Raw genomic sequence first — 20,698 nt, forward strand, 5'->3', positions numbered from 1 at the left:
TTTCTATTTTTCTTTAGTTAGTAAGTGCTTCCATGTTAGGTGAGCAATTGTTGCAATATCTCTACTACAGAAAACCATCTCTCTATACTTTCAAAATCTTCACCAAGCAAGCTCAGAAAAGAGCGGGACAAATGTGGGAGGAGCTACTTAATGGTTTGGTGCCTTGAGGGCCTTTCAAGGGATAAAAAGGTGGGCACTTCTTCCACAGTGCCCATAGCAGGAACGGCCTCGGATGAGAACAGTGATGCAGGCCAACTGGCTGAACATTGCAGTTTTGAATTTCAGATGTCTTGAAACCTCATAGAAATACAGCTTCAAGCTTGTAAGTGCTTACCTATTGAGGTTGAAGTTCTGTTAACTAAACAACAGCTCTGGAAGTGTATGTTATAATATTTAGGATGGATTGCATTTGAACATCAGGTGCTCACCTAACAGGAGTTCTTTCTATTTTTCTTTAGTTAGTAAGTGCTTCCATGTTGGGTGAGCAATGGTTGCAATATCCCCACTACAGAAAACCATCTCTCTATACTTTCAAAATCTTCACCAAGCAAGCTCAGAAAAGAGCGGGAAAAATGTGGGAGGAGCTACTTAATGGTTTGGTGCCTTGAGGGCCTTTCAAGGGATAAAAAGGTGGGCACTTCTTCCACAGTGCCCATAGCAGTAACGGCCTCAGATAAGAACAGTGATGCAGGCCAACTGGCTGAACATTGCAGTTTTGAATCTCAGATGTCTTGAAACCTCATAGAAATACAGCTTCAAGCTTGTAAGTGCTTACCTATTGAGGTTGAAGTTCTGTTAACTAAACAACAGCTCTGGAAGTGTATGTTATAATATTTAGAGAATAATTGCATTTGAGCATCAGGTGCTCACCTAACAGGAGTTCTTTCTATTTTTCTTTAGTTAGTAAGTGCTTCCATGTTAGGTGAGCAATTGTTGCAATATCTCCACTACAGAAAACCATCTCTCTATACTTTCAAAATCTTCACCAAGCAAGCTCAGAAAAGAGCGGGAAAAATGTGGGAGGAGCTACTTAATGGTTTGGTGCCTTCAGGGCCTTTCAAGGGATAAAAAGGCGAGCACTTCTTCCACAGTGCCCATAACAGTAACAGCCTCAGACAAGAACAGGGATGCAGACCCATTGGCTGAACATTGCAGTTTTGAATTTCAGATGTCTTGAAACCTCATAGAAATACAGCTTCATGGTTATAAGTGCTTACCTTTTGAGGTTGAAGTTCTGTGAACTAAACAGCAACTTTGGAAGTGTATGTTATAATATTTAGGATGGATTGCATTTGAACATCAGGTGCTCACCTAACAGGAGTTCTTTCTATTTTTCTTTAGTTAGTAAGTGCTTCCATGTTAGGTGAGCAATTGTTGCAATATCTCTACTACAGAAAACCATCTCTCTATACTTTCAAAATCTTCACCAAGCAAGCTCAGAAAAGAGCGGGACAAATGTGGGAGGAGCTACTTAATGGTTTGGTGCCTTGAGGGCCTTTCAAGGGATAAAAAGGTGGGCACTTCTTCCACAGTGCCCATAGCAGGAACGGCCTCGGATGAGAACAGTGATGCAGGCCAACTGGCTGAACATTGCAGTTTTGAATTTCAGATGTCTTGAAACCTCATAGAATACAGCTTCAAGCTTGTAAGTGCTTACCTATTGAGGTTGAAGTTCTGTTAACTAAACAACAGCTCTGGAAGTGTATGTTATAATATTTAGAGAATAATTGCATTTGAGCATCAGGTGCTCACCTAACAGGAGTTCTTTCTATTTTTCTTTAGTTAGTAAGTGCTTCCATGTTAGGTGAGCAATTGTTGCAATATCTCCACTACAGAAAACCATCTCTCTATACTTTCAAAATCTTCACCAAGCAAGCTCAGAAAAGAGCGGGAAAAATGTGGGAGGAGCTACTTAATGGTTTGGTGCCTTCAGGGCCTTTCAAGGGATAAAAAGGTGGGCACTTCTTCCACAGTGCCCATAGCAGGAACGGCCTCGGATGAGAACAGTGATGCAGGCCAACTGGCTGAACATTGCAGTTTTGAATTTCAGATGTCTTGAAACCTCATAGAAATACAGCTTCAAGCTTGTAAGTGCTTACCTATTGAGGTTGAAGTTCTGTTAACTAAACAACAGCTCTGGAAGTGTATGTTATAATATTTAGAGAATAATTGCATTTGAGCATCGGGTGCTCACCTAACAGGAGTTCTTTCTATTTTTCTTTAGTTAGTAAGTGCTTCCATGTTAGGTGAGCAATTGTTGCAATATCTCCACTACAGAAAACCATCTCTCTATACTTTCAAAATCTTCACCAAGCAAGCTCAGAAAAGAGCGGGAAAAATGTGGGAGGAGCTACTTAATGGTTTGGTGCCTTCAGGGCCTTTCAAGGGATAAAAAGGCGAGCACTTCTTCCACAGTGCCCATAACAGTAACAGCCTCAGACAAGAACAGGGATGCAGACCCATTGGCTGAACATTGCAGTTTTGAATTTCAGATGTCTTGAAACCTCATAGAAATACAGCTTCATGGTTATAAGTGCTTACCTTTTGAGGTTGAAGTTCTGTGAACTAAACAGCAACTTTGGAAGTGTATGTTATAATATTTAGGATGGATTGCATTTGAACATCAGGTGCTCACCTAACAGGAGTTCTTTCTATTTTTCTTTAGTTAGTAAGTGCTTCCATGTTAGGTGAGCAATTGTTGCAATATCCCCACTACAGAAAACCATCTCTCTATACTTTCAAAATCTTCACCAAGCAAGCTCAGAAAAGAGCGGGAAAAATGTGGGAGGAGCTACTTAATGGTTTGGTGCCTTGAGGGCCTTTCAAGGGATAAAAAGGTGGGCACTTCTTCCACAGTGCCCATAGCAGGAACGGCCTCGGATGAGAACAGTGATGCAGGCCAACTGGCTGAACATTGCAGTTTTGAATTTCAGATGTCTTGAAACCTCATAGAAATACAGCTTCAAGCTTGTAAGTGCTTACCTATTGAGGTTGAAGTTCTGTTAACTAAACAACAGCTCTGGAAGTGTATGTTATAATATTTAGAGAATAATTGCATTTGCGCATCAGGTGCTCACCTAACAGGAGTTCTTTCTATTTTTCTTTAGTTAGTAAGTGCTTCCATGTTAGGTGAGCAATTGTTGCAATATCTCTACTACAGAAAACCATCTCTCTATACTTTCAAAATCTTCACCAAGCAAGCTCAGAAAAGAGCGGGACAAATGTGGGAGGAGCTACTTAATGGTTTGGTGCCTTGAGGGCCTTTCAAGGGATAAAAAGGTGGGCACTTCTTCCACAGTGCCCATAGCAGGAACGGCCTCGGATGAGAACAGTGATGCAGGCCAACTGGCTGAACATTGCAGTTTTGAATTTCAGATGTCTTGAAACCTCATAGAAATACAGCTTCAAGCTTGTAAGTGCTTACCTATTGAGGTTGAAGTTCTGTTAACTAAACAACAGCTCTGGAAGTGTATGTTATAATATTTAGGATGGATTGCATTTGAACATCAGGCGCTCACCTAACAGGAGTTCTTTCTATTTTTCTTTAGTTAGTAAGTGCTTCCATGTTAGGTGAGCAATTGTTGCAATATCTCTACTACAGAAAACCATCTCTCTATACTTTCAAAATCTTCACCAAGCAAGCTCAGAAAAGAGCGGGAAAAATGTGGGAGGAGCTACTTAATGGTTTGGTGCCTTGAGGGCCTTTCAAGGGATAAAAAGGTGGGCACTTCTTCCACAGTGCCCATAGCAGGAACGGCCTCGGATGAGAACAGTGATGCAGGCCAACTGGCTGAACATTGCAGTTTTGAATTTCAGATGTCTTGAAACCTCATAGAAATACAGCTTCAAGCTTGTAAGTGCTTACCTATTGAGGTTGAAGTTCTGTTAACTAAACAACAGCTCTGGAAGTGTATGTTATAATATTTAGAGAATAATTGCATTTGAGCATCAGGTGCTCACCTAACAGGAGTTCTTTCTATTTTTCTTTAGTTAGTAAGTGCTTCCATGTTAGGTGAGCAATTGTTGCAATATCTCCACTACAGAAAACCATCTCTCTATACTTTCAAAATCTTCACCAAGCAAGCTCAGAAAAGAGCGGGAAAAATGTGGGAGGAGCTACTTAATGGTTTGGTGCCTTCAGGGCCTTTCAAGGGATAAAAAGGTGGGCACTTCTTCCACAGTGCCCATAGCAGGAACGGCCTCGGATGAGAACAGTGATGCAGGCCAACTGGCTGAACATTGCAGTTTTGAATTTCAGATGTCTTGAAACCTCATAGAAATACAGCTTCAAGCTTGTAAGTGCTTACCTATTGAGGTTGAAGTTCTGTTAACTAAACAACAGCTCTGGAAGTGTATGTTATAATATTTAGAGAATAATTGCATTTGAGCATCGGGTGCTCACCTAACAGGAGTTCTTTCTATTTTTCTTTAGTTAGTAAGTGCTTCCATGTTAGGTGAGCAATTGTTGCAATATCTCCACTACAGAAAACCATCTCTCTATACTTTCAAAATCTTCACCAAGCAAGCTCAGAAAAGAGCGGGAAAAATGTGGGAGGAGCTACTTAATGGTTTGGTGCCTTCAGGGCCTTTCAAGGGATAAAAGGGCGAGCACTTCTTCCACAGTGCCCATAACAGTAACAGCCTCAGACAAGAACAGGGATGCAGACCCATTGGCTGAACATTGCAGTTTTGAATTTCAGATGTCTTGAAACCTCATAGAAATACAGCTTCATGGTTATAAGTGCTTACCTTTTGAGGTTGAAGTTCTGTGAACTAAACAGCAACTTTGGAAGTGTATGTTATAATATTTAGGATGGATTGCATTTGAACATCATGTGCTCACCTAACAGGAGTTCTTTCTATTTTTCTTTAGTTAGTAAGTGCTTCCATGTTAGGTGAGCAATTGTTGCAATATCCCCACTACAGAAAACCATCTCTCTATACTTTCAAAATCTTCACCAAGCAAGCTCAGAAAAGAGCGGGAAAAATGTGGGAGGAGCTACTTAATGGTTTGGTGCCTTGAGGGCCTTTCAAGGGATAAAAAGGTGGGCACTTCTTCCACAGGGCCCATAGCAGGAACGGCCTCGGATGAGAACAGTGATGCAGGCCAACTGGCTGAACATTGCAGTTTTGAATTTCAGATGTCTTGAAACCTCATAGAAATACAGCTTCAAGCTTGTAAGTGCTTACCTATTGAGGTTGAAGTTCTGTTAACTAAACAACAGCTCTGGAAGTGTATGTTATAATATTTAGAGAATAATTGCATTTGCGCATCAGGTGCTCACCTAACAGGAGTTCTTTCTATTTTTCTTTAGTTAGTAAGTGCTTCCATGTTAGGTGAGCAATTGTTGCAATATCTCTACTACAGAAAACCATCTCTCTATACTTTCAAAATCTTCACCAAGCAAGCTCAGAAAAGAGCGGGACAAATGTGGGAGGAGCTACTTAATGGTTTGGTGCCTTGAGGGCCTTTCAAGGGATAAAAAGGCGGGCACTTCTTCCACAGTGCCCATAACAGTAACAGCCTCAGACAAGAACAGGGATGCAGACCCATTGGCTGAACATTGCAGTTTTGAATTTCAGATGTCTTGAAACCTCATAGAAATACAGCTTCATGGTTATAAGTGCTTACCTTTTGAGGTTGAAGTTCTGTGAACTAAACAGCAACTTTGGAAGTGTATGTTATAATATTTAGGATGGATTGCATTTGAACATCAGGTGCTCACCTAACAGGAGTTCTTTCTATTTTTCTTTAGTTAGTAAGTGCTTCCATGTTAGGTGAGCAATTGTTGCAATATCTCTACTACAGAAAACCATCTCTCTATACTTTCAAAATCTTCACCAAGCAAGCTCAGAAAAGAGCGGGACAAATGTGGGAGGAGCTACTTAATGGTTTGGTGCCTTGAGGGCCTTTCAAGGGATAAAAAGGTGGGCCCTTCTCCACAGTGCCCATAGCAGGAACGGCCTCGGATGAGAACAGTGATGCAGGCCAACTGGCTGAACATTGCAGTTTTGAATTTCAGATGTCTTGAAACCTCATAGAAATACAGCTTCAAGCTTGTAAGTGCTTACCTATTGAGGTTGAAGTTCTGTTAACTAAACAACAGCTCTGGAAGTGTATGTTATAATATTTAGAGAATAATTGCATTTGAGCATCAGGTGCTCACCTAACAGGAGTTCTTTCTATTTTTCTTTAGTTAGTAAGTGCTTCCATGTTAGGTGAGCAATTGTTGCAATATCTCTACTACAGAAAACCATCTCTCTATACTTTCAAAATCTTCACCAAGCAAGCTCAGAAAAGAGCGGGACAAATGTGGGAGGAGCTACTTAATGGTTTGGTGCCTTGAGGGCCTTTCAATGGATAAAAAGGTGGGCACTTCTTCCACAGTGCCCATAGCAGGAACGGCCTCGGATGAGAACAGTGATGCAGGCCAACTGGCTGAACATTGCAGTTTTGAATTTCAGATGTCTTGAAACCTCATAGAAATACAGCTTCAAGCTTGTAAGTGCTTACCTATTGAGGTTGAAGTTCTGTTAACTAAACAACAGCTCTGGAAGTGTATGTTATAATATTTAGAGAATAATTGCATTTGAGCATAAGGTGCTCACCTAACAGGAGTTCTTTCTATTTTTCTTTAGTTAGTAAGTGCTTCCATGTTAGGTGAGCAATTGTTGCAATATCTCCACTACAGAAAACCATCTCTCTATACTTTCAAAATCTTCACCAAGCAAGCTCAGAAAAGAGCGGGAAAAATGTGGGAGGAGCTACTTAATGGTTTGGTGCCTTCAGGGCCTTTCAAGGGATAAAAAGGTGGGCACTTCTTCCACAGTGCCCATAGCAGGAACAGCCTCGGATGAGAACAGTGATGCAGGCCAACTGGCTGAACATTGCAGTTTTGAATTTCAGATGTCTTGAAACCTCATAGAAATACAGCTTCAAGCTTGTAAGTGCTTACCTATTGAGGTTGAAGTTCTGTTAACTAAACAACAGCTCTGGAAGTGTATGTTATAATATTTAGAGAATAATTGCATTTGAGCATCAGGTGCTCACCTAACAGGAGTTCTTTCTATTTTTCTTTAGTTAGTAAGTGCTTCCATGTTAGGTGAGCAATTGTTGCAATATCTCCACTACAGAAAACCATCTCTCTATACTTTCAAAATCTTCACCAAGCAAGCTCAGAAAAGAGCGGGAAAAATGTGGGAGGAGCTACTTAATGGTTTGGTGCCTTCAAGGCCTTTCAAGGGATAAAAAGGCGAGCACTTCTTCCACAGTGCCCATAACAGTAACAGCCTCAGACAAGAACAGGGATGCAGACCCATTGGCTGAACATTGCAGTTTTGAATTTCAGATGTCTTGAAACCTCATAGAAATACAGCTTCATGGTTATAAGTGCTTACCTTTTGAGGTTGAAGTTCTGTGAACTAAACAGCAACTTTGGAAGTGTATGTTATAATATTTAGGATGGATTGCATTTGAACATCAGGTGCTCACCTAACAGGAGTTCTTTCTATTTTTCTTTAGTTAGTAAGTGCTTCCATGTTGGGTGAGCAATTGTTGCAATATCCCCACTACAGAAAACCATCTCTCTATACTTTCAAAATCTTCACCAAGCAAGCTCAGAAAAGAGCGGGAAAAATGTGGGAGGAGCTACTTAATGGTTTGGTGCCTTGAGGGCCTTTCAAGGGATAAAAAGGTGGGCACTTCTTCCACAGTGCCCATAGCAGGAACGGCCTCAGATGAGAACAGTGATGCAGGCCAACTGGCTGAACATTGCAGTTTTGAATCTCAGATGTCTTGAAACCTCATAGAAATACAGCTTCAAGCTTGTAAGTGCTTACCTATTGAGGTTGAAGTTCTGTTAACTAAACAACAGCTCTGGAAGTGTATGTTATAATATTTAGAGAATAATTGCATTTGAGCATCAGGTGCTCACCTAACAGGAGTTCTTTCTATTTTTCTTTAGTTAGTAAGTGCTTCCATGTTAGGTGAGTAATTGTTGCAATATCTCCACTACAGAAAACCATCTCTCTATACTTTCAAAATCTTCACCAAGCAAGCTCAGAAAAGAGCGGGAAAAATGTGGGAGGAGCTACTTAATGGTTTGGTGCCTTCAGGGCCTTTCAAGGGATAAAAAGGCGAGCACTTCTTCCACAGTGCCCATAACAGTAACAGCCTCAGACAAGAACAGGGATGCAGACCCATTGGCTGAACATTGCAGTTTTGAATTTCAGATGTCTTGAAACCTCATAGAAATACAGCTTCATGGTTATAAGTGCTTACCTTTTGAGGTTGAAGTTCTGTGAACTAAACAGCAACTTTGGAAGTGTATGTTATAATATTTAGGATGGATTGCATTTGAACATCAGGTGCTCACCTAACAGGAGTTCTTTCTATTTTTCTTTAGTTAGTAAGTGCTTCCATGTTAGGTGAGCAATTGTTGCAATATCTCTACTACAGAAAACCATCTCTCTATACTTTCAAAATCTTCACCAAGCAAGCTCAGAAAAGAGCGGGACAAATGTGGGAGGAGCTACTTAATGGTTTGGTGCCTTGAGGGCCTTTCAAGGGATAAAAAGGTGGGCACTTCTTCCACAGTGCCCATAGCAGGAACGGCCTCGGATGAGAACAGTGATGCAGGCCAACTGGCTGAACATTGCAGTTTTGAATTTCAGATGTCTTGAAACCTCATAGAAATACAGCTTCAAGCTTGTAAGTGCTTACCTATTGAGGTTGAAGTTCTGTTAACTAAACAACAGCTCTGGAAGTGTATGTTATAATATTTAGAGAATAATTGCATTTGAGCATCAGGTGCTCACCTAACAGGAGTTCTTTCTATTTTTCTTTAGTTAGTAAGTGCTTCCATGTTAGGTGAGCAATTGTTGCAATATCTCCACTACAGAAAACCATCTCTCTATACTTTCAAAATCTTCACCAAGCAAGCTCAGAAAAGAGCGGGAAAAATGTGGGAGGAGCTACTTAATGGTTTGGTGCCTTCAGGGCCTTTCAAGGGATAAAAAGGTGGGCACTTCTTCCACAGTGCCCATAGCAGGAACGGCCTCGGATGAGAACAGTGATGCAGGCCAACTGGCTGAACATTGCAGTTTTGAATTTCAGATGTCTTGAAACCTCATAGAAATACAGCTTCAAGCTTGTAAGTGCTTACCTATTGAGGTTGAAGTTCTGTTAACTAAACAACAGCTCTGGAAGTGTATGTTATAATATTTAGAGAATAATTGCATTTGAGCATCGGGTGCTCACCTAACAGGAGTTCTTTCTATTTTTCTTTAGTTAGTAAGTGCTTCCATGTTAGGTGAGCAATTGTTGCAATATCTCCACTACAGAAAACCATCTCTCTATACTTTCAAAATCTTCACCAAGCAAGCTCAGAAAAGAGCGGGAAAAATGTGGGAGGAGCTACTTAATGGTTTGGTGCCTTCAGGGCCTTTCAAGGGATAAAAAGGCGAGCACTTCTTCCACAGTGCCCATAACAGTAACAGCCTCAGACAAGAACAGGGATGCAGACCCATTGGCTGAACATTGCAGTTTTGAATTTCAGATGTCTTGAAACCTCATAGAAATACAGCTTCATGGTTATAAGTGCTTACCTTTTGAGGTTGAAGTTCTGTGAACTAAACAGCAACTTTGGAAGTGTATGTTATAATATTTAGGATGGATTGCATTTGAACATCAGGTGCTCACCTAACAGGAGTTCTTTCTATTTTTCTTTAGTTAGTAAGTGCTTCCATGTTAGGTGAGCAATTGTTGCAATATCCCCACTACAGAAAACCATCTCTCTATACTTTCAAAATCTTCACCAAGCAAGCTCAGAAAAGAGCGGGAAAAATGTGGGAGGAGCTACTTAATGGTTTGGTGCCTTGAGGGCCTTTCAAGGGATAAAAAGGTGGGCACTTCTTCCACAGTGCCCATAGCAGGAACGGCCTCGGATGAGAACAGTGATGCAGGCCAACTGGCTGAACATTGCAGTTTTGAATTTCAGATGTCTTGAAACCTCATAGAAATACAGCTTCAAGCTTGTAAGTGCTTACCTATTGAGGTTGAAGTTCTGTTAACTAAACAACAGCTCTGGAAGTGTATGTTATAATATTTAGGATGGATTGCATTTGAACATCAGGCGCTCACCTAACAGGAGTTCTTTCTATTTTTCTTTAGTTAGTAAGTGCTTCCATGTTAGGTGAGCAATTGTTGCAATATCTCTACTACAGAAAACCATCTCTCTATACTTTCAAAATCTTCACCAAGCAAGCTCAGAAAAGAGCGGGAAAAATGTGGGAGGAGCTACTTAATGGTTTGGTGCCTTGAGGGCCTTTCAAGGGATAAAAAGGTGGGCACTTCTTCCACAGTGCCCATAGCAGGAACGGCCTCGGATGAGAACAGTGATGCAGGCCAACTGGCTGAACATTGCAGTTTTGAATTTCAGATGTCTTGAAACCTCATAGAAATACAGCTTCAAGCTTGTAAGTGCTTACCTATTGAGGTTGAAGTTCTGTTAACTAAACAACAGCTCTGGAAGTGTATGTTATAATATTTAGAGAATAATTGCATTTGAGCATCAGGTGCTCACCTAACAGGAGTTCTTTCTATTTTTCTTTAGTTAGTAAGTGCTTCCATGTTAGGTGAGCAATTGTTGCAATATCTCCACTACAGAAAACCATCTCTCTATACTTTCAAAATCTTCACCAAGCAAGCTCAGAAAAGAGCGGGAAAAATGTGGGAGGAGCTACTTAATGGTTTGGTGCCTTCAGGGCCTTTCAAGGGATAAAAAGGTGGGCACTTCTTCCACAGTGCCCATAGCAGGAACGGCCTCGGATGAGAACAGTGATGCAGGCCAACTGGCTGAACATTGCAGTTTTGAATTTCAGATGTCTTGAAACCTCATAGAAATACAGCTTCAAGCTTGTAAGTGCTTACCTATTGAGGTTGAAGTTCTGTTAACTAAACAACAGCTCTGGAAGTGTATGTTATAATATTTAGAGAATAATTGCATTTGAGCATCGGGTGCTCACCTAACAGGAGTTCTTTCTATTTTTCTTTAGTTAGTAAGTGCTTCCATGTTAGGTGAGCAATTGTTGCAATATCTCCACTACAGAAAACCATCTCTCTATACTTTCAAAATCTTCACCAAGCAAGCTCAGAAAAGAGCGGGAAAAATGTGGGAGGAGCTACTTAATGGTTTGGTGCCTTCAGGGCCTTTCAAGGGATAAAAGGGCGAGCACTTCTTCCACAGTGCCCATAACAGTAACAGCCTCAGACAAGAACAGGGATGCAGACCCATTGGCTGAACATTGCAGTTTTGAATTTCAGATGTCTTGAAACCTCATAGAAATACAGCTTCATGGTTATAAGTGCTTACCTTTTGAGGTTGAAGTTCTGTGAACTAAACAGCAACTTTGGAAGTGTATGTTATAATATTTAGGATGGATTGCATTTGAACATCAGGTGCTCACCTAACAGGAGTTCTTTCTATTTTTCTTTAGTTAGTAAGTGCTTCCATGTTAGGTGAGCAATTGTTGCAATATCCCCACTACAGAAAACCATCTCTCTATACTTTCAAAATCTTCACCAAGCAAGCTCAGAAAAGAGCGGGAAAAATGTGGGAGGAGCTACTTAATGGTTTGGTGCCTTGAGGGCCTTTCAAGGGATAAAAAGGTGGGCACTTCTTCCACAGGGCCCATAGCAGGAACGGCCTCGGATGAGAACAGTGATGCAGGCCAACTGGCTGAACATTGCAGTTTTGAATTTCAGATGTCTTGAAACCTCATAGAAATACAGCTTCAAGCTTGTAAGTGCTTACCTATTGAGGTTGAAGTTCTGTTAACTAAACAACAGCTCTGGAAGTGTATGTTATAATATTTAGAGAATAATTGCATTTGCGCATCAGGTGCTCACCTAACAGGAGTTCTTTCTATTTTTCTTTAGTTAGTAAGTGCTTCCATGTTAGGTGAGCAATTGTTGCAATATCTCTACTACAGAAAACCATCTCTCTATACTTTCAAAATCTTCACCAAGCAAGCTCAGAAAAGAGCGGGACAAATGTGGGAGGAGCTACTTAATGGTTTGGTGCCTTGAGGGCCTTTCAAGGGATAAAAAGGCGGGCACTTCTTCCACAGTGCCCATAACAGTAACAGCCTCAGACAAGAACAGGGATGCAGACCCATTGGCTGAACATTGCAGTTTTGAATTTCAGATGTCTTGAAACCTCATAGAAATACAGCTTCATGGTTATAAGTGCTTACCTTTTGAGGTTGAAGTTCTGTGAACTAAACAGCAACTTTGGAAGTGTATGTTATAATATTTAGGATGGATTGCATTTGAACATCAGGTGCTCACCTAACAGGAGTTCTTTCTATTTTTCTTTAGTTAGTAAGTGCTTCCATGTTAGGTGAGCAATTGTTGCAATATCTCTACTACAGAAAACCATCTCTCTATACTTTCAAAATCTTCACCAAGCAAGCTCAGAAAAGAGCGGGACAAATGTGGGAGGAGCTACTTAATGGTTTGGTGCCTTGAGGGCCTTTCAAGGGATAAAAAGGTGGGCCCTTCTCCACAGTGCCCATAGCAGGAACGGCCTCGGATGAGAACAGTGATGCAGGCCAACTGGCTGAACATTGCAGTTTTGAATTTCAGATGTCTTGAAACCTCATAGAAATACAGCTTCAAGCTTGTAAGTGCTTACCTATTGAGGTTGAAGTTCTGTTAACTAAACAACAGCTCTGGAAGTGTATGTTATAATATTTAGAGAATAATTGCATTTGAGCATCAGGTGCTCACCTAACAGGAGTTCTTTCTATTTTTCTTTAGTTAGTAAGTGCTTCCATGTTAGGTGAGCAATTGTTGCAATATCTCTACTACAGAAAACCATCTCTCTATACTTTCAAAATCTTCACCAAGCAAGCTCAGAAAAGAGCGGGACAAATGTGGGAGGAGCTACTTAATGGTTTGGTGCCTTGAGGGCCTTTCAATGGATAAAAAGGTGGGCACTTCTTCCACAGTGCCCATAGCAGGAACGGCCTCGGATGAGAACAGTGATGCAGGCCAACTGGCTGAACATTGCAGTTTTGAATTTCAGATGTCTTGAAACCTCATAGAAATACAGCTTCAAGCTTGTAAGTGCTTACCTATTGAGGTTGAAGTTCTGTTAACTAAACAACAGCTCTGGAAGTGTATGTTATAATATTTAGAGAATAATTGCATTTGAGCATAAGGTGCTCACCTAACAGGAGTTCTTTCTATTTTTCTTTAGTTAGTAAGTGCTTCCATGTTAGGTGAGCAATTGTTGCAATATCTCCACTACAGAAAACCATCTCTCTATACTTTCAAAATCTTCACCAAGCAAGCTCAGAAAAGAGCGGGAAAAATGTGGGAGGAGCTACTTAATGGTTTGGTGCCTTCAGGGCCTTTCAAGGGATAAAAAGGTGGGCACTTCTTCCACAGTGCCCATAGCAGGAACAGCCTCGGATGAGAACAGTGATGCAGGCCAACTGGCTGAACATTGCAGTTTTGAATTTCAGATGTCTTGAAACCTCATAGAAATACAGCTTCAAGCTTGTAAGTGCTTACCTATTGAGGTTGAAGTTCTGTTAACTAAACAACAGCTCTGGAAGTGTATGTTATAATATTTAGAGAATAATTGCATTTGAGCATCAGGTGCTCACCTAACAGGAGTTCTTTCTATTTTTCTTTAGTTAGTAAGTGCTTCCATGTTAGGTGAGCAATTGTTGCAATATCTCCACTACAGAAAACCATCTCTCTATACTTTCAAAATCTTCACCAAGCAAGCTCAGAAAAGAGCGGGAAAAATGTGGGAGGAGCTACTTAATGGTTTGGTGCCTTCAAGGCCTTTCAAGGGATAAAAAGGCGAGCACTTCTTCCACAGTGCCCATAACAGTAACAGCCTCAGACAAGAACAGGGATGCAGACCCATTGGCTGAACATTGCAGTTTTGAATTTCAGATGTCTTGAAACCTCATAGAAATACAGCTTCATGGTTATAAGTGCTTACCTTTTGAGGTTGAAGTTCTGTGAACTAAACAGCAACTTTGGAAGTGTATGTTATAATATTTAGGATGGATTGCATTTGAACATCAGGTGCTCACCTAACAGGAGTTCTTTCTATTTTTCTTTAGTTAGTAAGTGCTTCCATGTTGGGTGAGCAATTGTTGCAATATCCCCACTACAGAAAACCATCTCTCTATACTTTCAAAATCTTCACCAAGCAAGCTCAGAAAAGAGCGGGAAAAATGTGGGAGGAGCTACTTAATGGTTTGGTGCCTTGAGGGCCTTTCAAGGGATAAAAAGGTGGGCACTTCTTCCACAGTGCCCATAGCAGGAACGGCCTCAGATGAGAACAGTGATGCAGGCCAACTGGCTGAACATTGCAGTTTTGAATCTCAGATGTCTTGAAACCTCATAGAAATACAGCTTCAAGCTTGTAAGTGCTTACCTATTGAGGTTGAAGTTCTGTTAACTAAACAACAGCTCTGGAAGTGTATGTTATAATATTTAGAGAATAATTGCATTTGAGCATCAGGTGCTCACCTAACAGGAGTTCTTTCTATTTTTCTTTAGTTAGTAAGTGCTTCCATGTTAGGTGAGTAATTGTTGCAATATCTCCACTACAGAAAACCATCTCTCTATACTTTCAAAATCTTCACCAAGCAAGCTCAGAAAAGAGCGGGAAAAATGTGGGAGGAGCTACTTAATGGTTTGGTGCCTTCAGGGCCTTTCAAGGGATAAAAAGGCGAGCACTTCTTCCACAGTGCCCATAACAGTAACAGCCTCAGACAAGAACAGGGATGCAGACCCATTGGCTGAACATTGCAGTTTTGAATTTCAGATGTCTTGAAACCTCATAGAAATACAGCTTCATGGTTATAAGTGCTTACCTTTTGAGGTTGAAGTTCTGTGAACTAAACAGCAACTTTGGAAGTGTATGTTATAATATTTAGGATGGATTGCATTTGAACATCAGGTGCTCACCTAACAGGAGTTCTTTCTATTTTTCTTTAGTTAGTAAGTGCTTCCATGTTAGGTGAGCAATTGTTGCAATATCTCTACTACAGAAAACCATCTCTCTATACTTTCAAAATCTTCACCAAGCAAGCTCAGAAAAGAGCGGGACAAATGTGGGAGGAGCTACTTAATGGTTTGGTGCCTTGAGGGCCTTTCAAGGGATAAAAAGGTGGGCACTTCTTCCACAGTGCCCATAGCAGGAACGGCCTCGGATGAGAACAGTGATGCAGGCCAACTGGCTGAACATTGCAGTTTTGAATTTCAGATGTCTTGAAACCTCATAGAAATACAGCTTCAAGCTTGTAAGTGCTTACCTATTGAGGTTGAAGTTCTGTTAACTAAACAACAGCTCTGGAAGTGTATGTTATAATATTTAGAGAATAATTGCATTTGAGCATCAGGTGCTCACCTAACAGGAGTTCTTTCTATTTTTCTTTAGTTAGTAAGTGCTTCCATGTTAGGTGAGCAATTGTTGCAATATCTCCACTACAGAAAACCATCTCTCTATACTTTCAAAATCTTCACCAAGCAAGCTCAGAAAAGAGCGGGAAAAATGTGGGAGGAGCTACTTAATGGTTTGGTGCCTTCAGGGCCTTTCAAGGGATAAAAAGGTGGGCACTTCTTCCACAGTGCCCATAGCAGGAACGGCCTCGGATGAGAACAGTGATGCAGGCCAACTGGCTGAACATTGCAGTTTTGAATTTCAGATGTCTTGAAACCTCATAGAAATACAGCTTCAAGCTTGTAAGTGCTTACCTATTGAGGTTGAAGTTCTGTTAACTAAACAACAGCTCTGGAAGTGTATGTTATAATATTTAGAGAATAATTGCATTTGAGCATCGGGTGCTCACCTAACAGGAGTTCTTTCTATTTTTCTTTAGTTAGTAAGTGCTTCCATGTTAGGTGAGCAATTGTTGCAATATCTCCACTACAGAAAACCATCTCTCTATACTTTCAAAATCTTCACCAAGCAAGCTCAGAAAAGAGCGGGAAAAATGTGGGAGGAGCTACTTAATGGTTTGGTGCCTTCAGGGCCTTTCAAGGGATAAAAAGGCGAGCACTTCTTCCACAGTGCCCATAACAGTAACAGCCTCAGACAAGAACAGGGATGCAGACCCATTGGCTGAACATTGCAGTTTTGAATTTCAGATGTCTTGAAACCTCATAGAAATACAGCTTCATGGTTATAAGTGCTTACCTTTTGAGGTTGAAGTTCTGTGAACTAAACAGCAACTTTGGAAGTGTATGTTATAATATTTAGGATGGATTGCATTTGAACATCAGGTGCTCACCTAACAGGAGTTCTTTCTATTTTTCTTTAGTTAGTAAGTGCTTCCATGTTAGGTGAGCAATTGTTGCAATATCTCCACTACAGAAAACCATCTCTCTATACTTTCAAAATCTTCACCAAGCAAGCTCAGAAAAGAGCGGGAAAAATGTGGGAGGAGCTACTTAATGGTTTGGTGCCTTCAGGGCCTTTCAAGGGATAAAAAGGTGGGCACTTCTTCCACAGTGCCCATAGCAGGAACGGCCTCGGATGAGAACAGTGATGCAGGCCAACTGGCTGAACATTGCAGTTTTGAATTTCAGATGTCTTGAAACCTCATAGAAATACAGCTTCAAGCTTGTAAGTGCTTACCTATTGAGGTTGAAGTTCTGTTAACTAAACAACAGCTCTGGAAGTGTATGTTATAATATTTAGAGAATAATTGCATTTGCGCATCAGGTGCTCACCTAACAGGAGTTCTTTCTATTTTTCTTTAGTTAGTAAGTGCTTCCATGTTAGGTGAGCAATTGTTGCAATATCTCTACTACAGAAAACCATCTCTCTATACTTTCAAAATCTTCACCAAGCAAGCTCAGAAAAGAGCGGGACAAATGTGGGAGGAGCTACTTAATGGTTTGGTGCCTTGAGGGCCTTTCAAGGGATAAAAAGGTGGGCACTTCTTCCACAGTGCCCATAGCAGGAACGGCCTCGGATGAGAACAGTGATGCAGGCCAACTGGCTGAACATTGCAGTTTTGAATTTCAGATGTCTTGAAACCTCATAGAAATACAGCTTCAAGCTTGTAAGTGCTTACCTATTGAGGTTGAAGTTCTGTTAACTAAACAACAGCTCTGGAAGTGTATGTTATAATATTTAGAGAATAATTGCATTTGAGCATAAGGTGCTCACCTAACAGGAGTTCTTTCTATTTTTCTTTAGTTAGTAAGTGCTTCCATGTTAGGTGAGCAATTGTTGCAATATCTCCACTACAGAAAACCATCTCTCTATACTTTCAAAATCTTCACCAAGCAAGCTCAGAAAAGAGCGGGAAAAATGTGGGAGGAGCTACTTAATGGTTTGGTGCCTTCAGGGCCTTTCAAGGGATAAAAAGGTGGGCACTTCTTCCACAGTGCCCATAGCAGGAACAGCCTCGGATGAGAACAGTGATGCAGGCCAACTGGCTGAACATTGCAGTTTTGAATTTCAGATGTCTTGAAACCTCATAGAAATACAGCTTCAAGCTTGTAAGTGCTTACCTATTGAGGTTGAAGTTCTGTTAACTAAACAACAGCTCTGGAAGTGTATGTTATAATATTTAGAGAATAATTGCATTTGAGCATCAGGTGCTCACCTAACAGGAGTTCTTTCTATTTTTCTTTAGTTAGTAAGTGCTTCCATGTTAGGTGAGCAATTGTTGCAATATCTCCACTACAGAAAACCATCTCTCTATACTTTCAAAATCTTCACCAAGCAAGCTCAGAAAAGAGCGGGAAAAATGTGGGAGGAGCTACTTAATGGTTTGGTGCCTTCAGGGCCTTTCAAGGGATAAAAAGGCGAGCACTTCTTCCACAGTGCCCATAACAGTAACAGCCTCAGACAAGAACAGGGATGCAGACCCATTGGCTGAACATTGCAGTTTTGAATTTCAGATGTCTTGAAACCTCATAGAAATACAGCTTCATGGTTATAAGTGCTTACCTTTTGAGGTTGAAGTTCTGTGAACTAAACAGCAACTTTGGAAGTGTATGTTATAATATTTAGGATGGATTGCATTTGAACATCAGGTGCTCACCTAACAGGAGTTCTTTCTATTTTTCTTTAGTTAGTAAGTGCTTCCATGTTGGGTGAGCAATTGTTGCAATATCCCCACTACAGAAAACCATCTCTCTATACTTTCAAAATCTTCACCAAGCAAGCTCAGAAAAGAGCGGGAAAAATGTGGGAGGAGCTACTTAATGGTTTGGTGCCTTGAGGGCCTTTCAAGGGATAAAAAGGTGGGCACTTCTTCCACAGTGCCCATAGCAGGAACGGCCTCAGATGAGAACAGTGATGCAGGCCAACTGGCTGAACATTGCAGTTTTGAATCTCAGATGTCTTGAAACCTCATAGAAATACAGCTTCAAGCTTGTAAGTGCTTACCTATTGAGGTTGAAGTTCTGTTAACTAAACAACAGCTCTGGAAGTGTATGTTATAATATTTAGAGAATAATTGCATTTGAGCATCAGGTGCTCACCTAACAGGAGTTCTTTCTATTTTTCTTTAGTTAGTAAGTGCTTCCATGTTAGGTGAGTAATTGTTGCAATATCTCCACTACAGAAAACCATCTCTCTATACTTTCAAAATCTTCACCAAGCAAGCTCAGAAAAGAGCGGGAAAAATGTGGGAGGAGCTACTTAATGGTTTGGTGCCTTCAGGGCCTTTCAAGGGATAAAAAGGCGAGCACTTCTTCCACAGTGCCCATAACAGTAACAGCCTCAGACAAGAACAGGGATGCAGACCCATTGGCTGAACATTGCAGTTTTGAATTTCAGATGTCTTGAAACCTCATAGAAATACAGCTTCATGGTTATAAGTGCTTACCTTTTGAGGTTGAAGTTCTGTGAACTAAACAGCAACTTTGGAAGTGTATGTTATAATATTTAGGATGGATTGCATTTGAACATCAGGTGCTCACCTAACAGGAGTTCTTTCTATTTTTCTTTAGTTAGTAAGTGCTTCCATGTTAGGTGAGCAATTGTTGCAATATCTCTACTACAGAAAACCATCTCTCTATACTTTCAAAATCTTCACCAAGCAAGCTCAGAAAAGAGCGGGACAAATGTGGGAGGAGCTACTTAATGGTTTGGTGCCTTGAGGGCCTTTCAAGGGATAAAAAGGTGGGCACTTCTTCCACAGTGCCCATAGCAGGAACGGCCTCGGATGAGAACAGTGATGCAGGCCAACTGGCTGAACATTGCAGTTTTGAATTTCAGATGTCTTGAAACCTCATAGAAATACAGCTTCAAGCTTGTAAGTGCTTACCTATTGAGGTTGAAGTTCTGTTAACTAAACAACAGCTCTGGAAGTGTATGTTATAATATTTAGAGAATAATTGCATTTGAGCATCAGGTGCTCACCTAACAGGAGTTCTTTCTATTTTTCTTTAGTTAGTAAGTGCTTCCATGTTAGGTGAGCAATTGTTGCAATATCTCCACTACAGAAAACCATCTCTCTATACTTTCAAAATCTTCACCAAGCAAGCTCAGAAAAGAGCGGGAAAAATGTGGGAGGAGCTACTTAATGGTTTGGTGCCTTCAGGGCCTTTCAAGGGATAAAAAGGTGGGCACTTCTTCCACAGTGCCCATAGCAGGAACGGCCTCGGATGAGAACAGTGATGCAGGCCAACTGGCTGAACATTGCAGTTTTGAATTTCAGATGTCTTGAAACCTCATAGAAATACAGCTTCAAGCTTGTAAGTGCTTACCTATTGAGGTTGAAGTTCTGTTAACTAAACAACAGCTCTGGAAGTGTATGTTATAATATTTAGAGAATAATTGCATTTGAGCATAAGGTGCTCACCTAACAGGAGTTCTTTCTATTTTTCTTTAGTTAGTAAGTGCTTCCATGTTAGGTGAGCAATTGTTGCAATATCTCCACTACAGAAAACCATCTCTCTATACTTTCAAAATCTTCACCAAGCAAGCTCAGAAAAGAGCGGGAAAAATGTGGGAGGAGCTACTTAATGGTTTGGTGCCTTCAGGGCCTTTCAAGGGATAAAAAGGTGGGCACTTCTTCCACAGTGCCCATAGCAGGAACAGCCTCGGATGAGAACAGTGATGCAGGCCAACTGGCTGAACATTGCAGTTTTGAATTTCAGATGTCTTGAAACCTCATAGAAATACAGCTTCAAGCTTGTAAGTGCTTACCTATTGAGGTTGAAGTTCTGTTAACTAAACAACAGCTCTGGAAGTGTATGTTATAATATTTAGAGAATAATTGCATTTGAGCATCAGGTGCTCACCTAACAGGAGTTCTTTCTATTTTTCTTTAGTTAGTAAGTGCTTCCATGTTAGGTGAGCAATTGTTGCAATATCTCCACTACAGAAAACCATCTCTCTATACTTTCAAAATCTTCACCAAGCAAGCTCAGAAAAGAGCGGGAAAAATGTGGGAGGAGCTACTTAATGGTTTGGTGCCTTCAAGGCCTTTCAAGGGATAAAAAGGCGAGCACTTCTTCCACAGTGCCCATAACAGTAACAGCCTCAGACAAGAACAGGGATGCAGACCCATTGGCTGAACATTGCAGTTTTGAATTTCAGATGTCTTGAAACCTCATAGAAATACAGCTTCATGGTTATAAGTGCTTACCTTTTGAGGTTGAAGTTCTGTGAACTAAACAGCAACTTTGGAAGTGTATGTT

This window comes from Ambystoma mexicanum, chromosome 7q (assembly GCF_040938575.1).
Source record: "Ambystoma mexicanum isolate Mex_15411 chromosome 7q, UKY_AmexF1_1, whole genome shotgun sequence".
NCBI classification, from domain to species: Eukaryota; Metazoa; Chordata; class Amphibia; order Caudata; family Ambystomatidae; genus Ambystoma; species Ambystoma mexicanum.